Source organism: Falco cherrug, chromosome 1, assembly GCF_023634085.1.
Source record: "Falco cherrug isolate bFalChe1 chromosome 1, bFalChe1.pri, whole genome shotgun sequence".
Classification (NCBI taxonomy): domain Eukaryota; kingdom Metazoa; phylum Chordata; class Aves; order Falconiformes; family Falconidae; genus Falco; species Falco cherrug.
This window is the reverse complement of record NC_073697.1, coordinates 69,219,939-69,235,033: the sequence shown is the minus strand read 5'-3', so window position 1 is coordinate 69,235,033 and position 15,095 is coordinate 69,219,939. Positions and strand designations below refer to the sequence as shown.

Sequence of the window (15,095 nt, the reverse complement as noted above, 5' to 3'; positions counted from 1 at the left end):
TAGGCTATTAAGGCAAATTATCACACTTTACTCACAGGAGGCCAAAGATGGCAGAAAAGGAAAGGACCCCTAACAGCATCATTAAAAAAAAAAATAAAAAATCATTGTACTCTTATTATATGATTAAGTTAGAGCTGCCTACCCAATTTCAGCCTGTGGTAAATAACACAGCAATCAAGGTTTCAACACTATTTACCCTTTTTCCCCTTTTCTTTTAAAATGCTCCCGGATAATTTTGCACAAACAAGAAAACAGGAATAACACAGCAAGGCAAGAATAACTTGTGAGTAAAACCAGATGAACACTAACATATTTACATAGTGTAATGACTTCACTATTAAATCAAACAAACCCAGGCCCCAATTCTCAGAAGAGGGAACTGAGCACATGCAGTCCAGGAGGCAAGAACAGGGTGGCTTCAGACTACATCTATGTCTGCAGCCCCTGCGTTCGTAGGGACTGCTCTTAGTTTCAGTCTGCAATAGCCACTGAGGGACCATCTTTCATTCCAGACATTGTACTCTGACTACACCCTCTTCTTGATCTTATGGGCCCCTTTCCATTTTCAGGCAAGACTTCCTTCAGCGCTAGGGACCATAACGCAGAAGAGACACAGGACAACAGGATTTCAAAAAATACATATTTCATAGAAAAAACAAGTAATGTCATAGAAATGAGAGAAAAAAGGAGAGGGGGGAAAAATCCAGACTCAGGTCCGCTCGATACAAAGGACAGTCATTTCTTGATAAAAGGTACCAAAAAAAGTCCCACCCAAACACACACCCCCCCCAAAACAAAAGTGCAGAGAAACAGGAATAATCCTGTGCAATATCTGAATCAAGCCAAAATAGACATTGTCCTATTCTAGCTGTTGTCAGCATGCAATTACCTAGGATTCTGGCATTTAACACCAAATTAACTATAAATCTGTTCTCCACCCTCAAAATTAGCTGTTCTGCAGCTGAGACTTGTATTTACCCTCTTCCCTACTACATTTTACTGTATCTTCTGAACTTAAGTCTTCAAGCACTGTCTTCTTGCCTGAAAATAATATTTTTTTTGTGGAGTTACGGAAGCTCTTCTTTGTTCCTAGATGTCTTGGATGTTGATCAACAAAAAGTCATTAAAAAGTTTAATCCTCTATGCTTGGCACTACATCAGTCTGAGAGCAGTTTCTTTGTAACAGCCTTTGGAATATATATCCATTAATTATTTTTTTTTCTTAATACTGGTCACCCACACTTTATAGTGGGTGGCCCTTTCATTTATCCCATTACTGTATTTCCACTTCTAAAGTTAAGCCAGATGCAGCAACCTGATACTACTTCTTAGTTCACGCAACTTTATTGTAATGAAAACTTCCATGTATATTTGATACTTTATAGGAAAGCCAAAGAAACAGGAACCATGGTAATACTGCACCACCTTCTTGACAATTTTTATTCTACATGAGCTGGATTCTCCAGGGTACTGCATGCTTTGTGAGCAAGGATTTTTCAGATTTAGATGCCCCAGATTACAAACACAGAGTCAACTCATATCTGAACTCCTTGTTGGTATTATTTGTTATAACCACACCCAGAGGCAATGTCTAGCTGCTGTGCTTTCTTATAATTCTACATGGTCAGTTCTTTAGATAGTCTACATAAGCAGGACCAAACAATGGCAGAAAAGATTTTAAGGGGTTTAGTTGTTAGTTTTGTTTGGGTTTTTTTCATTCCTTATGTTTTCCTGCTCATCTAATTCTCCAAGAGACAGGACTGCACAGAATACTTTGCATTCAAAACAAGTGAGACAGCATATTTCCCTGGCAAGGTGCCCTTTGCACCATGCTCTGACGAGCACTCAGGCTTGAGGATCTCTCCACCTGCACTGAACCAACAGGTATGTCAGTGATGGTTACACACCTGCTCTGCTGAAAGAGCTGCAAAAACCACTAGGCAGCTCTTTGCGTATCCAAGTGTCTAAGATCACCCAAGTGTTTGCATGTTTTGTGAAAACATGCAGGAAAAAAAAAGCAGAAAATAGGCCCTTTCCCACAGACCACTCAGACCAAAAAAAAAGGCAGAATTCCTCCTGGCTTCAGAAGTTTCTCCCAACTAGGAAAATGTCCATAAAATAACAAAGTATCAGCATTAAAATTTTAGTGCCTCCTAAACCAGGTGCATTTTCCTTGAAACCAATTCAACAGATGAACAGCACTTATCCTACTAAGAGGATCTCTCAAAACAGAGGCGCTGGGACACAGCCTTGCAGCCACTTACTGCTTCATTAACTCAGGAATTCAGCTTCCTCCGAGTGACGCAAAATGGTCACCAGAATATAGTGGAGAGAGGGCAAACATCAGGTTTTGCCATCATTACCTAAACCACTCTTTTGCCGGCCTTCCTACATGCATAGGAAGGGAGGAGAGGAGAGAGTACAAGACCTCTGTGGTACTTTGCTGCTACAACTTTGCATTTTGACCCCTGTCCAGATGAGTATGAGTAGAAAAGCTGCTCCGGGGAAATGCTGAAATGCCATTTTCATTGCAATTTGCTCTCCCTGGCATCAGTGGCCCAGAAGCTATCAGCTTCTATTGCAGTCTGCTTTACAGGTACCAGTGCTACATGTGCTGCGTTGTGAATGCAAAGGCTAAAGGAAGGAGGAATGAATCCCTCCACCCTCAGTGCCCTGCAGGGGAGGGAAGAGCTCCTAGAGAGTCCCAGTTCCCACTATGGAAAGCTGCTGCTCTGAATAGTCCTGTAAAGCCTCCTCCAAAGCCTGGACTCTCTGAGGCCATGCTAGAGCACTGCTGTTACAAATTTATTTATTTTGTTTTACTTATATAGGTATGTTGCATAGCAAACACTAGTTTTATTAATGAAAACCTATACTTGGTCCCTTTGGTGCTCTGTTCTCATTTTAATCAACAGAACCTCATTTAAACATGACACTTCAGGACTTGGCCCAAAGGCAAGACAGTGCTCTGCCTTAAAGGGTTAACAATTAGGAGATATACTGTAGAGAGGTAAGCTTTGTCACTAAAGGGAAAACGTACATTTTCATCAGTATAATTAAAACAGTCAAAATTCTTCATTTGAGCTTGTCAGGCTATCTTGAGCTGCAAAAATAGGGCGTATGAATAACTTGATACTTAGCTTAAGTTTTAGATAGCACAGACTTCATCTAGTTTAAGTACTTTTATCCAGGTTTATTCAGTAGTAGAGATTCTTTTTCTCAATTAAATCAATGTAATCATGTGGAAGCCTACAGGCTGAATGTGTAAAAGAGCATCGGGATCATTGATACCAGTGTAGATAGTGAGAAAAGCCCCTCAGTAAGCCGTATCATACAAGTACTGCTCATCAGCTAGGCCTCTGTATACTTTAGAATATTATCTGAATGTGCAAATACAATCACATTGCTATTTTGACATTTTTTTCTAGAACATCCTGAGAGAATAAAATCGCTCTGCTCCAAAACAACCCTCTCCAAAACTTTTCTGATTTTTCCTCATCTTGTAGTAACAAGATTTACCCTGCTTGATCATGAGATTGGAAAAAAAAGGAAGAAGCACATGCTAATGCAGTTAGACCATTTTTCTTAAACAGAGGACAAAGCTGGTCTACACACACCCCTCTTTGCAATCGTTGACCTCACTATTTCTCTCCTGTATTTTTTAAGTCCTCGTTATGAAACTCAGTGAAGGGAAATTGAAGGCACTGACAAATATGGGCATCAGCAGCAGTGAAACAGTCTGTGACACCCAGAAAACCCAGCTGTTTGTAGAGTGACGGCCAGTAGGGACTGCATGCTAGGAGCAAAACACAAATACCTGGATCCTCCTCAGCACCTCTTCCCGTCATTTATACAAACCTTTGCCAACCTGCTTTCCTCATTTCTTCTCAGTGTCAGCTTCTTTTTACTCATGGCTAAGCCACTGTTGCTTATTGTATACCAAAAAACTCAAGTTCATCATCTTGAAGTCTTAAAGTCAAAGTACATCTGGTTTGGAAATGAGAGTCTGTCTAAGGCCTGTCTTTCATGTAAATACACACACACACACACACCCCCAAATGGAAAAACGCCTGCGTGTTACAGATTTGCCGAGGAACGTGCAGTAGTACCCTTATCATTCCTATCGGGTGTAACTCAAGAAAGGCTTTTGAAAAGTTCAAAAGAAAAGCAGCAAACTGCTGTTTTAATGAGACTCCATTAGGCAGAACTCTGTTCATGACTCTGCCGGATCATTGTTTTCATTAGCAAGCTACATGAATAACACCAAAGCTATTTGTACAGTGCTCATTGCTGGGGTGCAGGCTCCCACTCTGCCAGAGTGCTGCCTTTTAGATGTTCAATCCAGCACTGCTGTTATCTGCTCTGTGAGAAAAAAAATCTGATGCAAACAAATGGAAATTTTGTGGCTGGCCAACAAAGGGGCTTTCCAGCCAAATTCAGAACAAGGGTTTTAATTTATTTAGGAAATCAAAAGGCTAGAAAGGCATGATCGTGTAGTCTCTCCCTAATGCAAACAGTCCTCGCAAAATCCCATAGTTTCACTGGGCTTCACAACAGATTTACTTATTAAAGACTTAGCACATGATTAAAAATTTGAAGAGCAGGTCATCAATACATGACAGCATAAAAATATTATGAAATGTAAATTATGTGTTAGTGGGAAGCATTCACTTTAAGTTATGTTAGAGCAGTTTGGACAAACTTTTGAAAAGAGACATATGAACGGTCTGGTTTGCTCACAGAAAAGCCAAGACTGCGTCAATGTTTCTGAAACACCACGTCTACTCATCTGTGCACAGAGTAATGTCGTGGTCTAACAGTATCTTCAAAAATCCATTTTGTACATCTGAAATTAAATGCTTTCAAAGTGTTTAATAATCTGCTTTTGTAGACAAACCAAGTCTATAAATATTTATATATTTATATATATTTATAATATATATATATATTATAAATAATTAAGTCATTAGGCACATTTTCAAATCTAAAAATACTTTAAAAAACATTACTGCATTTAGAAAAATCAGCTGTAGAGCACTCCATAAATCTATTTTTTCTGCTTCCTCTGAGCAAAATCTGTTCCAATTTCAGAGTTAAGACTTCAGTTCGATACTATAGAACAAATACATCTGAGAGCATAAACCAGATTACTTTTTAATCCTAAACCTTTCTCCATCGGTAATTATGGCTAAGACAGCACTTACATCTAAGCTGCTCTGTAGAGCCACCAAACCTACTCCAGAAAAAGCACCTACAAAGTGCCAAGTACACGCATAGCCCCATCGATTCTGATGGGCTGACTGATTGAAGGTTTTGCCCTAAATGAGGGGATACAGGAGCTCTGTACTTTAAATATCAGGAAAAAAACTGTAGGTCTGTAATCAAGCCCCGGCTGTGAAGGGGGCTGGATCTCTACCGTCTACTGTCAGCTCTAACTTCAGTGCACAGCATTACTCCTTCACAGGTCTCTGCTGGATGCCTTCCCACGGATCACATGGAAAGTCTGCACTACAAACCTTTTAGTTCTCCAGATTCTAAGTTTTGTCCAAAAAAGAGGGGCCTAAAGTGACTGGCAAACTTTTACTGTTGTTTGCAAGGAGTTAAAACTGTGCTTGTCCCCAGCAGCTGCCTGTTGCCAGGGGAGCTCTGGAGCTGCCCCGAGCAGGGTGCCAGGGCACCAAGCTGCAGGCATGGGGCTTGCACAGGCAGGCGGCACCTCCTGAGCACCACACAGCAAACAAACGCTGCTGGTAACACATCTTCCCAAAAGTGCAAAGCTGTGGGCAAAGCACCATGACCTTTCATTTGCTGCCTTTCAATTAACTGCTAAATCTCATTTTCAAAATTCAGTAACTAATACACTTCAGAAAACCAACATTCTTTCAAAAAAACCCATCACCTTTTACTGAAGAGTTTGCAAGAAGCAGTACTTCTTGCTACCAAGAAAGGCTACCAACAGTCGGATGTGGACTTTCCAAGCAGAATCGCCAAGCAGCACAAGCAGGAATTTTGTTATTAAAAAAAAAAAACAAAAACCAAACAACTGTTTTTTTATAACAACCTTAGGAATAACATATTGGCCAAAGGAAAATTAGCAAAAAAAAAAAAACTTTAAGAAGTCGATATAGATACTGTTTAAAGACTGCTCTGCATCCATAACCAGGACTGGTAACTACCATGAGCCAGGCTGTCACAGGTTCTAAATGAATGCTACCATGTTCAGGATTATCAGGGGAGGAAGACATACATAGACTTCCAGGCTTGAAAAATGTACTACCTACCTATGCCACATGCTAAAACCTATACAGAAATGCACTGATGATTTCATTTTTAATATTCCTTCACTTATCCAAATATATGTCACATGAACATATGGCAGAGAGATAACATGGGATCATACTGATGTATGGCAAATAACAGAATATAGCAAACTACTGCGTAATTTGCAAGTATCATCATAACAATATTATAAACTTTTTTTTTTCTACTGAGAGGAAGCAAAGGAACCTCAGTTAGAGACAAAACCTGCATTGTTCTAAGCAAAGTAGAACTAGGAATTCCAGTGTAAATGCCAGAAGGGTTCAAATCTAGCTCTGTAGTGGATTTACAAAGAGCTGAATGAGGTCCAGAGTCTTTTAGGATATGTCAACAAATCAAATTGAAAACACAGCTATTCCAACAAGGGATCTGTATGTACTTACACACTGCATATTGGTATACCTGCCATGTAAGAATTGGGTTTAGTTAACGTAGTTAGGAAACTCTTCATTTAAGTTTTATTTGCTTCTCTCTTTTGAAAACAGCTTACTATTTTCTTTTTTTCTTTTATGGGCCACCAAATTACATGTGACCAAATGTACCTATTTAGTGAAAATGGGTTCCATTAGTATGTAATCTTATACTTGCATTGTTTTCTTCTGAAGGAAAATAATAGAGAACAGGTGGTGATGCTTAGCATCAGGCTCCTGTTTCTAGAATTACAATCTACTGGGAGCCACCAGCAATCCCTGAAAGCTGTCATAAGTGCTCAGGAACTAGTATGATCCAGAGCACACTCAATACATTAAAGTGTCTTTTTGAAAATTTAAGTAGGTGTGACAGGAGAAAACTGGCTGAATGGTGCAGGGATTCTAACGTGTCCCTGCAAAGGGTCATGATTTCCTTCTGCATCCCACAATAAATAACTCAAGCTGGCCTCCATTTCCACAGCAGAAATTAGACATTTAAAAAATTCAAATAGGTACCATATGCACTATAAACCTTTCTGGTTCAGTGTTCAAATGCAGCCGCATTCACATTGTTGGAAAATATGGGCTTTAAATTCTCCTAGAAGAACTTTAAAAAGCTGTTCCTTTATACTTCTTTATTCCTTTCTCAGTGCCACAAAAACAGCAGTGCTGATAAATATCTCCTTGATGTAGTTCAAAAACCTACTGATGCCACACTGCACAAATAGTTTTACCCAGAAAGTCACAGCACCACATGCCAAACAGACATTTCTTTGTTTTATCAATCCCATCCTTACCTTACCAAGTAGGAAGTTGTTTAGAAATAATTCTGTGTAACCAACAACTGTGTTTCCCAATGCATTCTCATGATGAAGCATGAGACAGAAGCAACGCCAGCTAACAGATCCTTACCAGCAAACAAGTATTATAGCCGTGGTTTAAAATTTGACTTTGAAGCAGAGGAGTAGGACAAAGACAACATGTACTTGCATGCCAATTTCAACTGACATCCAATTTTACAAAACCAGACATGGAAGGCCAGCTGATATCCCTAACTACTGTTCTGTGTCAGATATGCCAAGATACACACTTACATGAGGGAACAGTTAATGCAGGTTTGTTTTGTGGCATTGTAGTTGGGGAGTGATAGGAATTAAAAGAAGATAAATTTATTTGCAGTGCTAGATTCTCTGTTGGTGGGAATCAGCAGTCTCCCACCAATTTCCACAGGAATATGTGAAGTTGCACCAAGTAGTTAAATTGTACGTCACATTCCAGATTTCTTGCATAGCTATACAAGATCAACTACACTTATTATTACTGTGGTTTGTTCTTTTGGGGGACCTTAGTCAAAGTCAAAGCATTGCTTGCAAGTTGGAATCAGTTAACACTAGGCTTTGGAGAAGAGTATATGTATTTTAGCCATCTTCAGTCTCACCTGTGTTAGCTTTCCTCTAAAACAGGAGGCAGTATGATGAGCTGCAATTCTATAGAAATTATATTCTGATTCAACAGCACTCAGGAAATTCTTTCACTACTTCTGGTTTTCCTCAAAGTCTTAATGCAGAGAAAATGCCCTGTCCTCCAATGAGTCCCATGTAAGTGTCTCTCCACTTGAAGCCCTGTGGCTATGACAGAAGAAAATTAAAAGTTGCCCATTGCTTTGAAGATATTACAGAAGAAACTCCATCTTACAGAAGCAAGAAAAGCCCAGCCCACAAAACTGAGCAAGGTGGTAAATGACAAAAGTCTAGGGAAAAGAGGATGGCAAATACTTTTTTTTTTTCTTGGCACTGTGCTAACAACAAAGTTTTTCTCTAAACTTTGTTTTCCAAAATGAAAAACACAACTGTTGTCACAGGGATTTTTTTTACCAAAGAAACACTAGTTTTGCAGTTCAAAACTCTTAATTAGTCTTTCCACATTAAATCAGGGTGCTGAAGTAAGGGATTATTAAATTTTCCCATCAGATCCATCTAGAATCAGCTGGTTTCTGAATTTTATTAATACAGTAAATATTTCCCCCCATTTATTGCTCTTGTTTACATGGATCCAGCTAAATAACAGAAATCTCTTCTAGCATGTGCATGACTGGCAAAATTCTTAACAATCACAGAATTATTATTACTGGTGATGAGCGAACCAGAAAATGTGCACAGCCAGATCCCAGGAAAGGTTTAATCTCCAACAGTCATCCTCATCCTGTTTGTAAACTGACTAAATTGAAATGCTGGAAAACAATCCATATAAAAGCACATCATGCCATTTTTAAAGAAATTTCTTTCACAATAATTTTACTTTAATTCCAAACTTCAAACTTATCCCCAAAAGCTATTTAGAAAAAGAAAATGTGCTATCATTTGAGTAGTGAATAAGACCGAACAATGAAATCTAGAATTATGAATAAGATAGTTTTGAAGAGACCTAATTTCTAGATATTATTTTCCCCTAACAAGGACTGAAGGTTTTGTGTCTTTATCAAAACTTCTCAAACAAATGTTCTTTTATGGCATTTTTCCATTTCCTGGTACTAGAGATTTCAAAATCAGTTCTAGTAATATCAGAGTATTGCTAAAAAACAGAAAATACATCATAACCTTCCTGCTTAATCCATATACCATAAACACTTTTAGTATATATATGCATAGGTGAGGAGATATATAAGCCAGATATAATCTAAAAATAATATACAAGTCCAAATCAGAATACACTATTACAGTGGAAAAGCCAGAGACATTCTCCTTACTATACCACTCCTAAAATTAAGTGGCTAAAATTCTGAAAGGAATATTCCAAAAGATAGAAATGCTTTAGTTACCTTCCGAAAATATTGTTCCACAGCCTGACCAATCACTTCCTAAGTCAACTGCAGCACAAATTCACCTTAGCCTGGAGCACAAAGCTACTGGATTTAGCCCTTTTAAATATCACAGACTCACAAGTATTGTATTGCTGAAATTTCCTTTCAATTCAGAGGACCTGCACAGGTGGAACCAGATCAATGCAATTCAGGCTGAATGAGGTTTTCCAAGTTTTTTCACAAAAGAACCTTGGATTTCAAATTCACATGGCTGCTTTAAGAGGCAGCAGAGTCATAATGCTGCATTTTAATAGAATAACTGGCCATTAAGTCCCTGCACTACTTTCCTCCATCCTTGATAAGATGCTACTACTAAATTTAGCTCCACTATAGAAGTGAATTCTTTTCCTCATGAAAGGAGAATATAGAGGCAATAATGATGAATTTAAACAAGGAACGACATTAGAACAAAAGATAAACAGGGATCTGAATGTTTGATTTTCCCAGAAGTCTCATTGTGCTCTATTTTTGTTGCCTTCTAGACATGATGATTTTACCATCTTCCTTCAAAGAATAGAAATCTTCATTTTCAAAATGATATATTGCCAGATTAATCTGTCCTGAATTGTATTATTCTGAACTAGCTGGTAGATAGCACATGTACATGAATTGTGTATAGTTCATGAGGGATAGCATTCACAGCATCATGGTTTCAACAGTCCGCTGAGGAACAGTTTACTTTTTGTCCAGATTGCATTTCTCCATAAGCAGAACATTACCACTTTGTGGCAGCACACTTTGCAGACAAACCGCATCGCCCTGGATCTGACACAATTGTTCACCCCACTCAGTTTATAAAATCTGGATCCAAATTTCAAACGAAAGATCATTTTGCTGGACATTTTTTTTTCCTGTGGAATTGTTTTACCAATGTTTGGCGGACAGGCTCTTTTCAACCTTGGGGGTTACTTATTTAGATTTTTAATCTCTGCAAAATGTTGATGAAAATGTTTGTCTGCTGGAAGGGCACCACATGCTTCTAATCTGAAGACTGACTGACTTCTACAGCCTAAAAAGCAACTCAGCAAGTATAAAGAAGGCAGGAGGTTAAATGATTGTTAAGTATCTAAATGAACTGGGAATTACAGCCCCAGTTTCAAAAGTCTGTCAGATGAATTGAGTTCCAGTCTACTTCAGAGTCCTGGCAACTTAGACTTCCATACACTCGAGAGTTTCCTAAACTAAACAATTTAACATTGCAAAAAGAAGGATGAGTGGGCATGAAAGCCAAGAAGGATGGAAAATGAATGCAGCAGTAACCTGCTTATTCAAAAGCAACTGCAGGTTCCCAAAGCAAATACTTTTCCTATCTGCAATAAGTTGTGATATTCTTCTGCTTATAATCTGTAAAAATTGTTAATACAGCACGTTTTTTTCATTGAATGATTAAAAAGAAAAAAGCAGCTTTTTATCCCAAGAATTTTTATTGGAAAAGGGAGCAGTCCCAGTGAAGTCTTATATTTTCCCTTTTTTTTTATTTTCTGCTTCCTCTGAAGCACTAAAAGCACTATGTTCTGATGTTTCTGGAATTCTGGAACCAGAACATTTTGTCAAAAAATGGAGTTTCAAAAGTAGAAAATATGTTAGGTATGCATCTTTTAAAAACAAATATATCCAAGGGAAGTTTAGAAAAGCTACTGTTTAAAGGAATATTGATTTAAACAGTATCATTTTCAACCTGTGTACTTCCTATTAAACTTTATGACACAACACAATTCTTTATTAAATTCACCTCTGGTTTTGTTCTCAGGAAATACTCCACTTCCCATTGTGTAAATGTGTGGATTGGTCATCTATGTTATCATTTTCCAAATGTTTTGAGTTCTTTAAAATATCATATATTTGTCTCGGAGAAGCGTGTTTTAATATAATGAGGAAATTCAGAGGGCATACAATGGCAAGATTTTGGAATCAATGCCGTAAAAGTTTAGCATAACCGAGCCAAACAAATACTATGCTTAATATGACAGGCTTCCACTCATGGGTGAATCAAGTGGTCCCTTTACACTTTTGAATGGGATGGTCATCTACTGAATACAGCTTTTAGAGCAAATTTCACTGCGTTTAGTTTAATTTATACTCACATAGCAGTGGCCTGTCTTGTGAAGGTAATTCCACTCTTTCTCCAATACTTTGTGCGCTCAGACTGTTTAAAGGACTCGGTTCTTCTATTTCAGTTTAACTTCTGCTCCTGCACCCTTTAATACTAATAATACAATGCTTTGAAGGTAATACAACACTGAAGTTAAAATCTTTCTTTTTGCCTATGTAGGAAGTCTTGCTGAATCACAAGAAGAGACTTGGAAAAGCCTGGGTAGATATCTTTAGGAAAAAGAGAGGTGGATTTCTGCTCCAAATCTGGGGAATTAGTGCCTACTTCTTAGTTCAAATTCTGTGTCATAAAAACAATTTCTAAATTATCTTTTTTTAAGCAAAGAAATGTCATTGCAAAACCAAAAACAATCTCCAAAACCCAAAATCTCTCTTGGTCTCACTAATGTATTTCTATTAGCAACAGCAATGCTGCGATGTCAAGGTGCAAGCAGCGAACCAATGTTTTTGTTACCACATCATGCAGACCTGTACTGGCTTCAGTGGCTGACTGCACGCAGGCTAGAAAGGGCTTGGGAACTTCTCCATTCCTGAGTCCATCAACATAGAGGAGATAAGTTTGGGTTTTTTAGAGGTCTAATACCAACTCTCTTTGTTTCTTGAACGTGTTTGTGCAGTGTTGGTTCATGCACTTTAATTTTGTAATTATTTAACAACTTTTTTCAATTTTTTTTAAGTATACTGTCTTGCAAAGGCATAATGAGAGGACACAAGGGAAGAATTTGGAGTTTTTGATAGATTTTTTAAATTGCCAAAATAAGAACTGACACAGATAACGGAGTGGAGCTGTGACTCAGGCTTTCTCCACACATCTAGAGAAGTGGGCTGATTTTCAAAAGTGACTAAGCACCCAGTGCCTTCCAGTTACAACCTAGAAGTATTGTCAGAATCTCAACTTGAAAAATCAGACTACGTACCTAAAAATGTAAAAGGGACCTGACAGCCCCACATCAGTCTAAAAAAAACAAAACCAACAAACCAACCAGTCATCTGTGGCCCGTGTAAACACTACATCACGTGCCCATTAAAAACAGTGTGCTCAGATAATGCATATATGCTATATGCACAAAACCAGCAGAATTAACAAATACAGACCATTAGTTGGGATTTTTTTCCCAGCAAAAACTGTGTCAAAATCAGAGATTTTAACAAGCAGTCAAGTTTAGGATAGCAAAATCCTTTCCCGTTCTGCTTTAAAGAAGTGAGCAGACTGGACTTGTCACTTCTTTCAAAAAACATGTACTGCATTACCCATAAATGTGACAAGATTGATCACATCAATCAACTACTCACAAGACATCACATCTTGCTGTCAAGTGCCAGGGAGAGGCACTGGCTCTGCCAAGCTCTTTTTTGAACTTGGGTGGTTGGAATCCAGGTTTGAATGCTAAAGTATTTTAAACGTGTTTGTTAACCATGGCTCTTAACTGGTTTGGAGTTTGCAGGTGGAAGAGGATTTTTTAAGTTTTTAAATGTTGGGTTTTTTTAGTATTATTGATATTCATTAAGTCAGAGTTGGTTATTGGAGACTGCAGCTAGAGGGAGCAGCCAAGGGAACACAGGATTTGTCAGACTGCAGATCCCCACTTCTGCCTGATGCAGAGGGAGATCCAGTGAAAGCAGAGAAAGACGCACACCCTGCCAGCACTTATAACGCTGTGACTTTTATTTAGGCTCCCTAAAATCTCTGGTCAAATAGATTTGAAAGATAAAGGAGGAGATGCTTGTGCTCTTTGTCCTCAGCTGTCTCCATCTACTTGCACATGGAGCCTACCAACCCTGTACTTCCCTGGCACGAGAGTAATTTCCATCAAAACCGTAGCAACTTTTGGTATGTCAGACTTTTTAAAAAGCTGTAAGGCTGTTCTAACGTCAGAAGTGATAAATATAATTTGCACTAGCAAAGTGTTCTATTAATGCAGTACTGAAATGAAGAGTATATTTAAAAGAGGAAAATCTCATTTTTGCTTCCAGAGTTGTGTATTTTCATCATCTTAGAATATACTTCACCAAAGGCAGGAGGAAGTATTGGCTGCTTCGGGCATGAGCTAGCAAGGAAGTGACACTCCGCTGTCAGGTCCAAGTTTACTGACCTTGCCTATGGCAAACTCTGCCTTCAAAGATAACTGTGCATGCAGAACAGCTGAGAGTCTGAGCAGAAGAAAAAGAAGGTGGATTCTGAAGGTAAATTTAAGTCAATTCACTGAGTTATACAGAGTTTACCATAGAAGCTAACTACAGAATTACAGGATGTATTTGTGAAGTTTCTGTAAAGTATGAAGATACTCAGCCCTATGTATAATGATAAATTGGGAGGGAAGATTTCAATCATGAGTAAAAAAATGCTTAAGAAAGTAACAAAGGAAAGCAAAAAGACCCCCCAAAACCAAAACCCTTCATCCTGAGTGATGAATGATCTGAAAATCTGACCCTTTTCTGAAAGTACTTACTTCTGTAGCTGACTAAATGGTAGGAAAATTCTTTGAAAATGTCTCCCCCGACTTGTGCGTGCTACATACTTTGTAAATCTGTCCTAAGCCTCTTTTTTCCATTTCATTATGGTCATGTTTTCCATTCACTGCAGCAATCTCTTTGGAATATTTAACATTTTGCCTAGAAGTCTCTCTGGATAACAAACCACACAGCTGTTTGTGGGAGTATTCACACTGATGTCCATGGGCATTACAGAGGATATGAAAATCAGTGCCCACTGTCTTAGACCCAAAGATCAAGTCCACCAAAGTAGTTAAGTACTTACCTAATATTGATATATGCACATCCTAACTGAGGTAAACAAGACAACACAAACACTTACATTGAACCACACACATATGCCTAAGTTTCCTGATAAATGGAGGTAACAAGCTGGATTATTTATGGTATCGATAAAATAAAATTGATATTGACCTATTATGTTGATAAACATAATAAATTATTGATAAAATACATAAGTACATAAAAGTTGCCATAATGTGTCAGAGCAAAGTGGTCAGGCCAGTGTCCTGCTAGTTGCAAATACTCCGAGGAGTAAGAACACAGGCAAGTACAGAAGGATTTCTCCCAGCTTCAGCCAATAACAGCTTAGACACATCTGAAGCTGGAAGTATTACCACTGTGTTTAGTACCTACCAGTGCAATCTCTTGTCTCTGCATCTGTCTCATCTCCATTTGAGTAGTTCCATATGGCTCCCACAGCATCATGCAGCAATGAGCTATACAATATGAAAAAGTAGCTCCTGGCTGTCTGATAATTTCACATTCTGCTCTTCTTCTAGGACAAATCCTGACTGATCGCTCCCCACTCACCTTTTCCTCACTCTTTATTATTTTATATCTCTGTCCTGTTCTCCCATGGGCATCTATGTTTCAAACAGGAACATTGTATCCTATTTAAT

General features: G+C 38.4%; 1 protein-coding gene across 1 annotated transcript in view; it reads right to left on the bottom strand.

Annotated features, from left to right (window-relative positions):
* Positions 1–15,095, bottom strand: part of DKK2 (dickkopf WNT signaling pathway inhibitor 2) — a 41,999-nt gene that overhangs the window by 12,381 nt on the left and 14,523 nt on the right. The window lies entirely within an intron of this gene.